This window comes from Saimiri boliviensis, chromosome X, assembly GCF_048565385.1.
Source record: "Saimiri boliviensis isolate mSaiBol1 chromosome X, mSaiBol1.pri, whole genome shotgun sequence".
Taxonomy (NCBI): domain Eukaryota; kingdom Metazoa; phylum Chordata; class Mammalia; order Primates; family Cebidae; genus Saimiri; species Saimiri boliviensis.
Window position 1 is genome coordinate 130,188,307 of NC_133470.1, and position 14,327 is coordinate 130,202,633.

The 14,327-nt window shown below is 40.6% G+C and overlaps 1 protein-coding gene across 1 annotated transcript in view; it reads left to right on the top strand.

Moving 5' to 3' along the window:
* The first annotated feature begins 1,314 nt into the window (after nt 1–1,314).
* The window catches only part of RAB40A (RAB40A, member RAS oncogene family), a 45,048-nt gene continuing 32,035 nt past the window's right edge, over nt 1,315–14,327 (top strand). Inside the window, exons 1-4 of the mRNA XM_074391931.1 lie at nt 1,315–2,310; nt 6,246–6,295; nt 8,087–8,189; nt 8,585–8,727. The gene's annotated coding sequence lies outside the window, so the exon portion shown is untranslated. The remainder of the gene's footprint in view (nt 2,311–6,245; nt 6,296–8,086; nt 8,190–8,584; nt 8,728–14,327) is intronic.

The following is a 14,327-nucleotide window of genomic DNA, read 5'->3' on the forward strand; positions in this document are numbered from 1 at the left end:
ATATATGATAAAGAAGAAATGTATAGGAAAATTGAAGTACAATAACATCAAGATTGTTTGGACATAAGGGCAATAATTATGGTAAGTATGTACTCTTACACAAGGAACAATGGATAAACTAAAAAATTTTAGAGGCATTCCTGGAACTGAGGTTAATCAGAAGTAAATATGGCAGATTAGCATCCAAGATAGAGTAACTTTAGCCTCCATATACCCATTTTCTCAGTTTATATGCTGTAGGGAGCACTAATAGAATCTGCAGATAATATTTGCTGTCACTTTTTAAATCTAAAGTGTCCAAAGTCTTAGAGTTTCCCAGGTGCCATCTAGCCCCAGGTAATGAACATAAACCATCTTTCCATTTGTCCATGCCTAGTTTTCCATCTTTCATTTACACTATTACTCATTACGTTGTTATACTTGTACATCTGGAACCTAATCTGGAAAATCTTGGTGCAAAAAGGCAGTGATTTCTGGAATTTAGTTTTCATGTGTCCACACTACACAAATCTCTCAGTTGGTTTAGGGATGCATCCCATTTAGAACTTGACCTGATTTTATGTTATAAGTGCTGGGCATATGTATCTTTTCCATTCCTTTTATTATTTTTAATTGCACAAGGAAGGTACTTTGAGTGTTTTAATTTGCATGTATTGATTGCTCCTGGGCCGTGGGCTGAGTGAGACTGACTCAACTTGTACCCCGAACCCACTGTGTCAGAATTTTCCCCCACCAGAGGCTGTGATGCTGAGCCCTGGGTGGTTTCATGGACTCTCTCCCCTTCTCCATCCCCTGTGGAAGTCACTGCTTGGCTAAACGGAGGAGGCTGCTTTCAATTCAAGGGGATGCATTTGGGAGAATACAGAGAGGCGATGTGTTAGTACATTTTGGGTTGCTATAAAGGAATAATACCTAAGGTAAAGGAATTTATAAAGAAAAGAGATTTATTTGGCTCCCAGCTCTGCAAACTGTACAAGAAGCATGGTACTAGCATCTGTTTCTGGAAGATTTACAAATGGTAGAAGGCAAGAGGAGGTGGCATGTCATATGGCAAGAGAGGAAACAATAGAGAAAATAGGAGGTGCCAGGATCTTTTTTTTTTTTTTTTTTTTTGAGACGGAGTTTCGCCCTTGTTACCCAGGCTGGAGTGCAATGGCGCGATCTCGGCTCACCGCAACCTCCGCCTCCTGGGCTCAGGCAATTCTCCTGCCTCAGCCTCCTGAGTAGCTGGGATTACAGGCACGTGCCACCATGCCCAGCTAATTTTTTGCACTTTTAGTAGAGACGGGGTTTCACCATGTTGACCAGGATGGTCTCGATCTCTCGACCTCGTGATCCACCCGCCTCGGCCTCCCAAAGTGCTGGGATTACAGGCTTGAGCCACCGCACCCGGCCGCCAGGATCTTTTTAACAATCAGATCCCATGGTAACTAATGGAGCAAAAACTCACTCATTACCACAAGGATAGCACCAAGCCATTCATGAGGGATCTGCCCCCAGACCTAAACACCTATCCCCAAGCCTCACCTTCAGTATTGGAGATCACATTTAAACTTGAGATTTGCAGGAGACAAATATCCAAACTATGTCAAGCATGCTATTAAGCTACTTTGATTTCATGATCATTACTAAAATCCTAGGAAGAAGAGACATTGTCTGACAGCAGAATGTAAGGTTCATTTGAGAAACATGTTTATCCTTTCCCTGGGCATCTGTAATTTTGACGAAGCCGCTTAGTGGGGGCTGTAATTTCCCTGATGCTGCTCAGCTTTTCCTGAAGTTATCATGTGGATAGCGTAATACATTACTTTTGTGACAACCATATTACCCAGTTCCTTTGGCTTAGGGATGTTCCCCATTCTGATGCTAAGCCATTTTTCTATGGGAAGGACTGGAGGTTTTTTTAAAATTATTTTTCTCACTTCCAAAACCAACAGACTTTTGTTGGAAAATGTGCAAAAGGAAAAATATCATTAGAAACCCTAAAAATTCTATTACTCATGGATAAGCACTGTTAACTTTTGAATATTGCTATGGTTTGAATGTCTTTTCTAAAACTCATATTAAAATTTACTTGACATTATAACAGTGTTGAGAAGTGGGGCCTTTAAGAGGTGATTAGGTTCTGAGAAGTCTGCCCTCATGAATTAATTAATGCCATTATTGTAATAGTAAGTTTCTAATAAAAGAATGACTTCTGCCTGATTTTCTCTGTCTTCTGTACTCACTTCTGCTTTCTACACTTCCATCATAGGATGACCCTTGCCAGATGACAGCACTATGCTGTTGGACTTGCCAGCCTTCAGAACAGTGAGAAATAAATTTCTTTTCTTTATGCATTATCCAGTCTCTGGTATTCTGTTATACCATCAGAAAATGAACTAAGAGAAATAAACATTTTTTCCAGAAGTTATGCTATGCAAATGTAACTATACTTAAAACAAAAATCAGATAATATCCTACTTACAGTTTTATAAACTGCCTTTTAATGAAAAAACATCATATTTTGAAGGTCAATCTGAATTAATCAATATAAATTCACGTAACAAAAATGGCCATAGAAACAGTAATGGTCTATTCAGGTATAATAATAGTAATAATAGCTAATGTTTATTGTGATTTCCTCAATCCCTGACACTGTTGCAAGTACTAAACATATACTTAATCATTTAATCCTCACCACATTATATGATGAGGCACTGTTGTTGTCTGACTTTAAACCTAAAGGAACTAGCTGGGCACAATGGCTCGTGCCTGTAATCCCAGCACTTTGGGAGGGCTGAGGGGGGTGGATCACCTGAGGTCAGGAGTTCGAGATCAGCCTGGCCAACATGGTGAAACCCCGTTTCTACCAAAATTATTAAAATTAGCTGGGCATGGTGGCAGATGCCTGTAATCCCAGCTACTTGGGAGGCTGAGGCATGAGAATTGCTGAAACCCAGGAGGAGGTTGCAGTGAGCCGAGATTGCACCACTGCACTCCAGCCTTGGCAACAAAAGTAAAACTTCATCTCAAAAAACAAAACAAAACAAAAACAAAAACAAATATAAGGGAACTGAGGCATAGTGAGGGCAGGGCTAGCAAGTGCTGAGGCTTCAATTTGAACACAGACTATGTGGCTCCCAAGCCCCTATATCTAATCAGTATATGCCACTACCTGTCAGGTGAGAAGACCAACCTTATTATTTATCAGAATAAAGCCAAATAAATGAAATTAGGATACTATGCTTTCCCCAATTTGACTAAGTACATATTTAAAATATTGAAAAAAATAAATGTGATTTGGCATTTGGGAAAATGTGTCTGGAATACTGTGGAAGGGGCTGACTTTCCTGTTTCTCAAAGACGTTCCTATTCTGAAGTGAGGGGCTTTGCTGTAGGTGGAGCAGAGAATGGTTATGTTTCCCAGCGATTTTATTCTTTTGCATATTTACAAGACCACTAGGTGTTTACTACAGGTAAAATGTAAAAATATAGGACATATAATAAGATAACCGTTCCTCAAATGCAACACCTAAAGATAAGACCTGCTAATGTTTTCATCCGCATTATTTTCTTAGAAGTTTTCTCATGCAGGAATTTATACTTATGCATGTATGGATGTATTTATATATTTATATGGAAAAGATAAGATCTCATTTTAGTTTTTTAACCTGCCTATGTCAATATAGTGGGTTGGATAATATTCTCCAACAATATATGTCCAAGCCTTAGCCCTTAGTACCTGTGAATGTGCCGTTATTTGGAAATAGAGTCATTGCACACATGATTTAGGATCTCAAGATGAGATGATTCCAGATTTAATGTGGGCTCTAAATCTAATGACTGGTATCCTTGTAACAGAGAGGACAGGGAGATTTGACATACACAGGAAAGAAGGTCATGTGAAGAAGGAGGCAGAGATTGGAGTTAATCTGCCATAAGCCAGGGAAAGCTATGAGTCACCAAAAGCTGGAAGAGGCAAGAAAAAAATTCTCCTCCCAAGCCTTCCTAGGGAGTGTGACCCTGTCAAAACCTTGATATCAGGCTTCTGGTCTCCAGAAATGTAAGAGAATAAATTTCTGCTGTTTAAAGCCACAGGTTTTGTGGTAATTTGTTGTGGCAACCCTAGGAAACTAACATACTCACTAACAACATATCGAAAATGTAATTAATTATAAATAAACATCAATCTATGTCTTATATTGTTATGGCTGTAAGGATAGTGATATCAGTGACACATTGAAGACATTTTTTAATTGACTAAAATTTCTTATTAACCAAGTGATTTTTATATGTATTGAGTCATCCAGTGCTCATAGCTCTCTTATGAGATAGATCTTGTAGCAATCTCTGTTTTATAGATGAAAAACTGAGGGACAGAGAAAGTGACTTTGTTCAAGACTGCACAGTTAGGGAGTGGGCCTGCTTGGATTTGTGTCCAGTACATGTTGCTCCAGAGCCTGGAAGCTGTCGCAAATTTGTTAAGTGAAAGCAGTCTGCACAAGTGAGCATATTTTAGGAGGTCATTAAAAGTAATACTAAGTATTTTAATATAGTTACACATTTATACACACTGGACCTAGTGACAAAAGGTGGTTTGTGATCTGGGAGAGCATGTTCATTGCAATCAAGGTACAGAAGCCACCATGGTAGGGGGATGAGGAGTCAATACAATAAACAATGTGAACAGAAACTGTAGAGAACTGTTTTAGTACTTTAAATTTGAAGGGGGGGTTAAGCAGGGATATTTTAAAGGCTTCAATTCCTTTAAAGTTGACTATGTTCAAAAGTTAATGTAAAGGAGCTCTCTAATCTCAGATGTAACCTTGAAGTTGCTCATATATTCATTTCCCTACTGCCATCTCATTTCTACTATGGAGTTAGTTAATGAGACACCACCATTGGAATACTGTGGGTTTTGAGTGCAACACAGATTTAGTTATTAGCGATTAAAAGTGGCAAAATTGTGTGAAAGAAATGCTCATAATTTTTGGACTTTAGCCTGTCAGGGAGGCAGCAGGTGGCTGAAATTCTGGTGTGCTGTGGTGGGATAATGCATGATCTGAGGACCCCTATACTGACTGTGGATGGGGCCACATTTTTTTCTACAAATACATTAATATACTGAGCAGTCAGGAGCAGCCCTTAGGCAAATACCACACCTTGCTTCTCTGGTGCGATGTATATCTGAACTTACCAGGTGAGTTCAAAAACATGCCCATGTTCCCAGCATTGGGAACTGGCTCTGCTGAAAGGCCTGATGTTGACCAGCTTTTATGAGATTATGAAGCACCCAAGAATGTAGAGAACATTCTGTCTCTAAAACTTTGAACTCAAGGCATATCAGAGAGAGATTTGCCTTCCTTATATGGATGTCTTGTGTTCTCATTAGGAGAGAAACAATGAAAAATAACTTCACAATGCCTGCCTTAGCCTTGAGGCTCAGCCAGCCCCTACTTCTGTGTCTCAGCATTTAAAGGGCCATTGAAGTCTCACTCCATGCTATGTACTCTCATTAACCCCTCAGGACAGCACTGTAAGGATGGTATGGTCAGTTCCATTTCACAGGTAATCAGGCTCAGACTCACAGAGTCTAAATCACCTAAAGTGGCAGGATTGGAATGAGGTTCCATCTCTCACCCTCCCTAGAGGACTCTGAGCAGCCTCCCTTTTAGAAGATGTGCTTCCAGGGCTTGTGAAATGGTCAGATTCCATTGCCCTGCTATTATGGACCCACGCGCCCTCACTCCACAGTCCCTCTGGGTGATGAAGAAGACAGAGATGATATCCTGTCCCTTGTGCTGAGACACCTGGTCATTGGGCCACATGAGTTGGATGATCCCTGAAGTGGTGAGTGGGCTCAAGCAGAAGCTCAGGTGTTGGCCTTGGGACAGGTGAACTGGAAAGAGGGAAAGTAACATGCACTGAACTACTGAAAGCCAATGCACTCTATATTTCATCTCCTTTAATCTTTTTGTTTTTGTCTGTTTGGGTAGAGACAGTGTCTCACTATGTTGCTCAGGCTTGTCTTGAATTCCTGACCTCAAGTGATCCTCCCACATCAGCCTTCCAAAGTGCTGGGATTACAGGCATGTACCACCTCACCTGGCCTTTAATCTTAATTGCTATCCAAGGTACCCATTATTCAGATGAGGGTACTGCCTTTAGGGGAGTTTTTGTGAATCAAGGAGAAAACTATCTCCTGACCAGCAGGTAACTCTGGAATACTCTAAAGTTTTATCATTTTCTCTTGATGCCTGCAGGTCTCTGAATGCTCTAATCTCCCTCCAGGCTGACAGTACATGCTCCCCAGGTATTTTCCAAAGTTTTTCCTTTTTAAATTATGACATGTATAATTTTTAAGTCTTCTTATGGAAATTTAAAATGCTTTCCAAATGAGAAATAAAAACCCGGTGACAATTGTATTAAAACAAGGGAGAAAACATTTCCAAACTTCATCTCAGATCGTGGGTTAGTATCTGTGATATATGAAACGTAGTCGGTAACAAAATAATTGGCAAAGATTTCAACAGATAATTCAAATAAGTATATACATGAACAATAAATATTAAAAAACATTGAAACCGCAAGAACTAATGAGATGCAAATATTTTAAAATCCTTAGAATTTACAGTAAGTGGAAACAACCAGATGCAAAAGATGAGGACTGTGATTGCACATTTGGAACAGACGGTGTGTTGGGGGTGAACGTGTCACTTCACAGGGACACTGGAGAGTATGCACCATCCTAGGGACAGCTGAGCACTTGGAGTCAAGGGGTCGGGGTTGGGCCAGTGAGAGTGCCGATTAATTTCAATTTATGAATATATTCATATATTGTTTGAAATTCGATATTTGGGAATACAAATATTTTGATGAAAATTTGAACACAAGATACTTTTGAACTGATTGTCAAATATGCACATATTTTCATTAATTTGAAAAAAATTCATTGTGTCATGTGGTGAAAGAAATAAAAAATCTAATTGTGTGTGTGTGTGTGTGTGTGTGTGTGCATGTGTGGTGTGTGTGTCCTCTAGCTCTATCATCCCAAATACACACTCACAGATATAGCATTATCTTTAATTCAGATGGGAGCTATAAACAATCTGAGTTTTAGATATTCTAGAACATGATGAATACAAGGAGACTGCTATCATTAGGTCAATAATTTTAAAAACCCACCTCTGGCTGATATAGTGAAGCTAACCTCCAGCCTCAGCTGTGCTGAGCCTCTGGTCTGACTCTCAAACCTGCGATCCTGTCTTTGGCTACCAGGAGGCATCACAGCTATCTCCATGTCTTTTGTTGTTTTATTAATGAAAAGGAGTACATTTTGCTAAGAGTAACAAATGTTATGAAGTGATTTGTTTACTATGACACCAGTTCTATTTGGAAAATTCATGTGTATATTAAAGCAGGTCCATTTGCTGTTGACCCCAAATCTGTATCATAGTCATTGATTTATCTCTTCCCTTGTCAGTGTAGGTTGAGGTGTCCATAAGGTGGATAGGTCCCTCCCAGAAAGCAGGGCATTCACTCTCCATTACTGCACCCCTGTACAGGCTTCCCAGACCTTTTCCCCCACCTTTAAGTCATCCCCTCTCCTGGACACTGTGAACACAGCTGTCCAGGTCCTACATCAGTGACCCATCCACTCTCAGCCACCTCCCGCCTGCCCTGCACTGACCAATGATGACTAGTGACTGCAAAGATGCAGTAGAGTTACCATTTCATGGCACGGATATCCTGGAGCATATGTATTCACAGTTTTGTTTTTTACCCCTATCATTTTTTTTTCTTCCCAGTATGGGGAAGTGGATTTTGGTCTGCTCAGAGGCATGATGTTGAACAGCTTTTAGGAGATTTGAAAACATCCAAGAATGTAGAGAACATTCTGTCTCTAAAACTTTGAACTCAAGGCATATCAGAGAGAGATTTGCTTTCCTTATATGGATGTCTGTGTTCTCATTAGGAGAGAAACAATGAAAAATGACTTTTCACAATGCCTGCCTTAGCCCAGAGGCTCAGCCAGCCCCCACTTCTGTGTCTCAGCATTTAAAGGGCCCTTGAAGTCTCACTCCATGCTATATATTCTCCACAGGTTTTCTCATTAACCCCTCAGGACAGCTCTGTAAGGATGGTATGGTCAGTCCCATTTCACAGATGACTAACTCAGGCTCACAGAGTCTAAGTCACCTCCCCAGGTAAGTGGCAGGATTGGAATAAGGTTCCATCCTTCACCCTCCCTAGAGGATACTGGGCAGCTTCCCTTCTAGAAGATGGGCTTCCAGGGCTTGAAAAATGGCCAGATTTCACTCCCCTGATATTGTGGCCCCACAGGTCCCCCATTCCACAACCCTTCTGGGTAATGAAGAAGACAGAGGAGATGAAATCTTGTCCTTTGTACTAAGAGACCTGAGTGTAGGGTCATACACCCAGAGTTGGCTGAGGTGGTGAGTGGGCTCAGGCAGAAGCTCAGGTGTTGCCCTTGAGACAGGAGAGCTAGAGGGAAGGAAAGTCACATGCACTGAACTACTGTAAGCCAATGCACTTTATATTTTATCTCTTTTAATTTTTTTTTTTCTTTTTCTTTTGGTAGAGACAAGGTCCTGCTATGTTGCCCAGGCTTGTCTTGAATTCCTGGCCTCAAGAGATCCTCCCCCTCCGCGGTATCCCAAAGCAGTGGGATTACAGGCATGAACCACCTCACCTGGCCTCCTGTAATCTTAACTTCTATCCAAGGTACCCATTATTATGATCATTATTCAGATCAGGGTGCTGCCTTTAGGGGAGTTTTTGTGAACAGAGGAGAACTTTATCTTCTGACCAGCAGCTAACTCTGGAATACTCTAAAGTTTTGTCATTTTCTCTTGATGCCTCCAGGTTTCTGAATGCTCTAATCCCCCTCCAGGCTGACAGTACGTGCTCCCCAGGTGTTTTGCAATGTTTTTTTCTTTTTAAATTGTGACATGTATAATTATTAAGTCCCATTATGGCAATTTAAAACATTTTCCAAGAGAAAAATAACCCAGTAACAACAAGGGAGAAAACATTTTCAAACTGCATCCCAGATGTTGGGTTGGTGTCTGTGATTTGTGAAACATACTCATTAACAAAACAATTGGCAATGATTTCAACAGAAAATTCAAATAAGTATATACATGGATAATAAACATTAAATATACAAAACCCACAAGAACTAATAAGATGCAAATATTTTAAAATCCTGAGAAATTATAATAAGTGGAAATGTCAAGATGAAGACTGTGATTGCACTTTTGGAGAAGGCAATGTGTGTGTGTGGCGGTGGGGGGGACGTGTTTATGTGCATCTCACAGGGACACATCTGGAGAATGTGTGTCATCCTAGGGACAGCAGACCCTTTGGGGTCAGGGGGCAGGAGTCAGGTCTGTGAGAGATGAGGGATAAAATTCTTATTTTTGAGTGTACCTTTGCATACTTTTTGAAACTTTATATTAAAGAGAAGAGTATTTTGATAAAAATTTGAACACAAAAAATCCTTATGAAGAGATTGACAAGAGAATTGTATACATATATTCACTAATTTGTGAAAACATTCCATGTATTCAATTTGATGGTAAAACAAAGTAGATAACTGAATTGACTGTGTTTCTACCTGTGTGTATGTTTGTGTCTGTGTCTGTGTCTCCTCTAGCTAAATTACTCCAAATACACACACACAGGTAGTTTTGCCTTCAATTTAGAAGTTGGTGGTCTAGAACTAATCTTGCTCTTAGATATAGAGGAAAAATGAAAGATAAGAGAGATTGCTACCATTAGGTGAATAATTCCAGAAAACTTTGGCTGATACTGTCCCTCCCAGTTGATGATCCTCCTAGTCTGAAACTGAGAGCTTCAATCCTGACTCTGGCCTGAAGTGATGTCTAACTCCATTATTCTTTTCCTTTTTCTAATGAAAAAGAGTACATTTTTTCAAAGAGTAGCAAATATCTTGGAATGGTTCGTTTACTGTAAGTTTTCTTTGGAAATTTTGCATGTATATTAAAGCAGGTCCATTTGCTGTTGACTCTAAATCCACATCTCATTCATTGATTTATTTCTTCCTTTGTTAGTGCAGGCTGAGGTGTCCATACTGTAAAGGGGTCCCTCCCAGAGTGTAGGGTGTACATTCTCCATTACCCCACCCCTGTACAGGCTTCGTAGACCTCCTCTCAGGCGTCCCCTCTCCGGGACGCTATGGACACAGCCGCCCAGACCCCATTCCCGTGCCCCATCCTCTCCCAGTCACCTTCTGCTGCCCCGGTTTGCACTACACCAGCCTGCTAAGGACTGCCAAGGCACGCTCGTGATAAACGGTGTTTCGTCGTATAGATGCCATGGAGTATATGCTTTTGTAGTGTTCTTTTACATCTATCATTTTTTTCCTGGAAGAATTAGAATCATTCTGTCCATAGGTTCATAGGCTGGGTTTCAGTGGAGGGTGTTTTATTCTTATTTTTTTGCTCATGGCGTAAACGTCTTTGTAGAGGTTTAACGATGAAGGTAGGTTGATGCCCCCTCGTGACAGAAGCCTGAACTGCAGCTTTTACATCAGAGCAGGAAGGTGGGAAGGAGCAGTTTGGCCCAAGCTCACTCTATGGAGTTTTCTGGAAGTCTGGATGGAAAATTGAGCAAGTCCAGGCTAAAGGAATACTGATGGCCTCCAAACAGAGTGTAGCCTCTCACTATGCTGAGGAGAAGGCTTTATGTGGGAGCAAGAAAAAGATTTTTGTTTGTATGCTTTGAGTCCTCTGGAAAAATAGCTGTAGATGGATATGAGCAAAAATGGATCCTGGCTACTGATGATCTTTGTAACCTGCCTTTGACTTTATTATGACCATTTTTCCATGAAAATACACATCTATCACAACATTTTAAATTACTTTACAACATATTTTTGGTTTTTATTTTTTCCATCAACTGGATGTTTCATCATATGGATGGTACCACATTTATTTCACTTTGAGATAAAAATGTAGTTACTTTACCATGTTTTATTATAAACAGTAGCAAACACAACATCCTTGCTCACATATATGCAAATATATTTGTAAGAGTTTCTTCATAAGATTCTCAAAATACTCTTTCATTATGGAATCAATAAAATTTTATATTAACACAATACATTGATAACATTATTACTCATATATATTCCTACCAATATGGTATGTACGTGTCTGCTCACACACTGGAAATAATGTTAATTATTGCTAATTGGTTAGGCAAGAAATCATCCCTTATCATTGTTTTCATTATAACCTGTTTTTACTGCCTCCTAGAATTCCATCCTATGGATGTGACATAATCAATGTACCCAACCCTGTGTTATTCAGTGTGTTCTGATATTCCCTTTTATCTACACTGGCATCTTTTCAAAGTCTGTGCTCTGCTACAGGGCACAGTTCCTATGGCTGTTTGTACTGCTGAGCTGAATGTGTCCTCTTAGAACCCAGCAAACTGTCCTAGAAAAATTCTAGTATTGTGATAATAGAACCCTGATTAGTGCATGAGTGTGAGAGAGTGTGTGAATGTGTGCAAGTGTGTGCGTGCTGACAGCCACACTTTCCTCTGCTTCCTTCTGCCTCTTCATGGCTTTGCATCCTGTTTAGTTCTCCCTTTCTAAATTCAGGCCTAGCAATAAAGAGAGGGTATTGTTAGGATGGCAGTCCTTATAACCAGACCCTTATCAACATCCTTCACTACATCCTGAAGTTAAACATCTAAAAAGGAAATTGCTGGTGCTTAGATGCTGACATCCAGAGAGTCAGTGCCGTTTAGGCTCCCTAAAGTGGAACTACATGAAAAAGTTTGGAGAAGGGTAAGGAAAGTAATAATGCTGGCATCCTGTCATAGAGGGAAGGCCCGGGACCCTGTTGTGGTCCCACTCTCAAGCCATCACAACATTTGGAAGACATTAAAATGATCAGATATGAATTAGACTTCAGGTAGCATTGGGGTGGGGGAAAGGTCATGGGAGGAACACAGGACATAGAGCAGACGTCCCCAAACTACGTCCTGCAGGCCGCATGCGGCCCCCTGAGGCCATTTATCCGGCCCCCTGCTGCACTTCAGGAAGGGACACCTCTTTCATTGGTGGTCAGTGAGAGGAGCACAGTATGTGGCGGCCCTCCAACGGTCTGAGGGACAGTGAACTGGCCCCCTGTGTAAAAAGTTTGGGGACGCCTGACATAGAGTCAGGGCTGGGATACAGCTTCAGCTTTATGTACATTAGTGTTTATATAAAACATCTACACCAAAGCCTTTGTATGAAAACTTTTGGTCATTCCTGTGGTACAATAGAAGACTTGGCCAACAATTTTTTTTTTTTTTTTTTTTTTTTTTTTTTTTTTGAGATGGAGTCTCACTCTGTCGCCCAGGCTGGAGTGCAGTGGTGTGATCTTGGCTCACTGAAACCTCAGCCTTTCGGGTTCCAGGTTCAAGCAATTCTCCTGTCTTAGCCTCCTGAGTAGCTGGGACTCCAGGAATGCACCACCATGCCCAACTAATTTTTTGTATTTTTAGTAGAGCAGGGGTTTCACCATGTTGGCCAGGCTGGTCTTGAACTCCTGCCCACTTTGGACTCCTGAAGTGCTGGGATTACAGGCATGAGCCACCATGCCTGGCCAGACTTGGCCAACATTTTTAAAACAAATTTCTTACAATATTATTTATAGACAATAGAATCCATTCATTTTAAGACTGGTGATTTTTATTAAATGTATAGAGTTGTACAACCATCACCATCACTGAGTTTTAGAAATTTCATTTGTCCCCAAAACTCCCATTGTGCTTCAATGCAGTTAAATCTGCACCTGTCGTCAGCTCTTGGAACTATAGTTATGCTTTGTGTCTCTGTGGATTTGTCCATCCTGGACATTTCATATAAATGGAATTATGCAGCATTTGGTCTTTTGAATCTGGCTTCTTTCATTTAGCATGATGTTTTTAGGGTTCATGCATATTGTAGCATGTAGCAGAATCCATTCATTTTTTAAGGCTGAATAATATTCTATTCTAAAGATATACCACATTTTGTTTATCCATCTCTCTATTGGTGGTCATTTAGATGATTTCTGCTTTTTGCCTCTTAGGAATGATGATGTTATATACATTTATGTATGAGTTTTTATGTAGACATAGGTTTTCATTTTTCTTGGGCACGTATCTAGGAGTGGGATTTCTGGGTCATATGGTAACTGTCTGTTTATTCATCTGAGGAACTGCCAACTGACTTTTATAACCCTGACAGTCTTGAGGAGTACAAGCTCAGTCTGTTGTTTCTCTTGTGATTTGACTGCAGTTACAGATTTTGAGAAAGAATACCACTAGTTCAGGTACCCTTCTTGTCACATCATATCTGGGAGTATATGATGGCTGCATGAAGTCACTGGTGTTGTTAACCTTCATCATTTGGTTAAGGATGGTGTTTGTCAAGTTTCTCCAGTGTACAGTAACTATTTTCCATGTACCTAGAGAGCTAATAGAGAGAAGGAGGAAAACACACATTTCTAATTTCACTGTGAGTCAGTGCCATTTCTATGTGGTGGAATGAGCACCCTGATGGGCCTGTGGGAAGGGAAGAAGGTGGTTCTACCATCTCTATCCAACTGAGTCATGGACCCCATGAATGAAGTTTGGGGTACAGGGATGAAGTCATCACTCACCCCATTTCTTCCTGTTTCATAGTTTTCCGACCCCCTATTGCCCCCACCTTGTTGTATATGAGAGAAACCTCTTAGCCATCCAGCTCTGTGGTTAGGAACATGTGCTTTGTAGTCACAGACATCTGTGAAGAAGAGAAGATACTGGAACCTCACTAGCAGGGCTGTCATGAGATAAAACCCAGAGAGTCACATAAACAACTTGGAGCTGGGCTCCTCTAAACACTCTGCTCCATAAGTAGAAGCTATCTTTCCTCCCTGGAGCAGGGAACTCATATGTCAATTTGATCTGCCCCAGCTACCAGGGCCCCTTAACCAAGATGCACATCAGAGTCACCTTGATGAGCCTTTTCTAAACCCTCATGTGAAACTCCCTTGTTGGTTGAAATAGGACTTCTGTACAAAGGCCATTCAGGTCATTCAGCTGTAGTAATATGGGCCTCAGAAAATGGATACTTTGATGTGGCACCAAGTGTATATGAAAGTCTGTTTCTGTTTTATTTAACCAACGCTAGATGTTACCAGCTCTTGCCTTTTTTTTTTTTTTCAATATGATCTGCTAATTGTCCCCAGACCCGCCCTGACTTATTGAGAAGGTCATCTCAGATGGTCATTAAACTTACATATTCAGAGGCTCTTCTCATAAGGTCTCCAGATTCA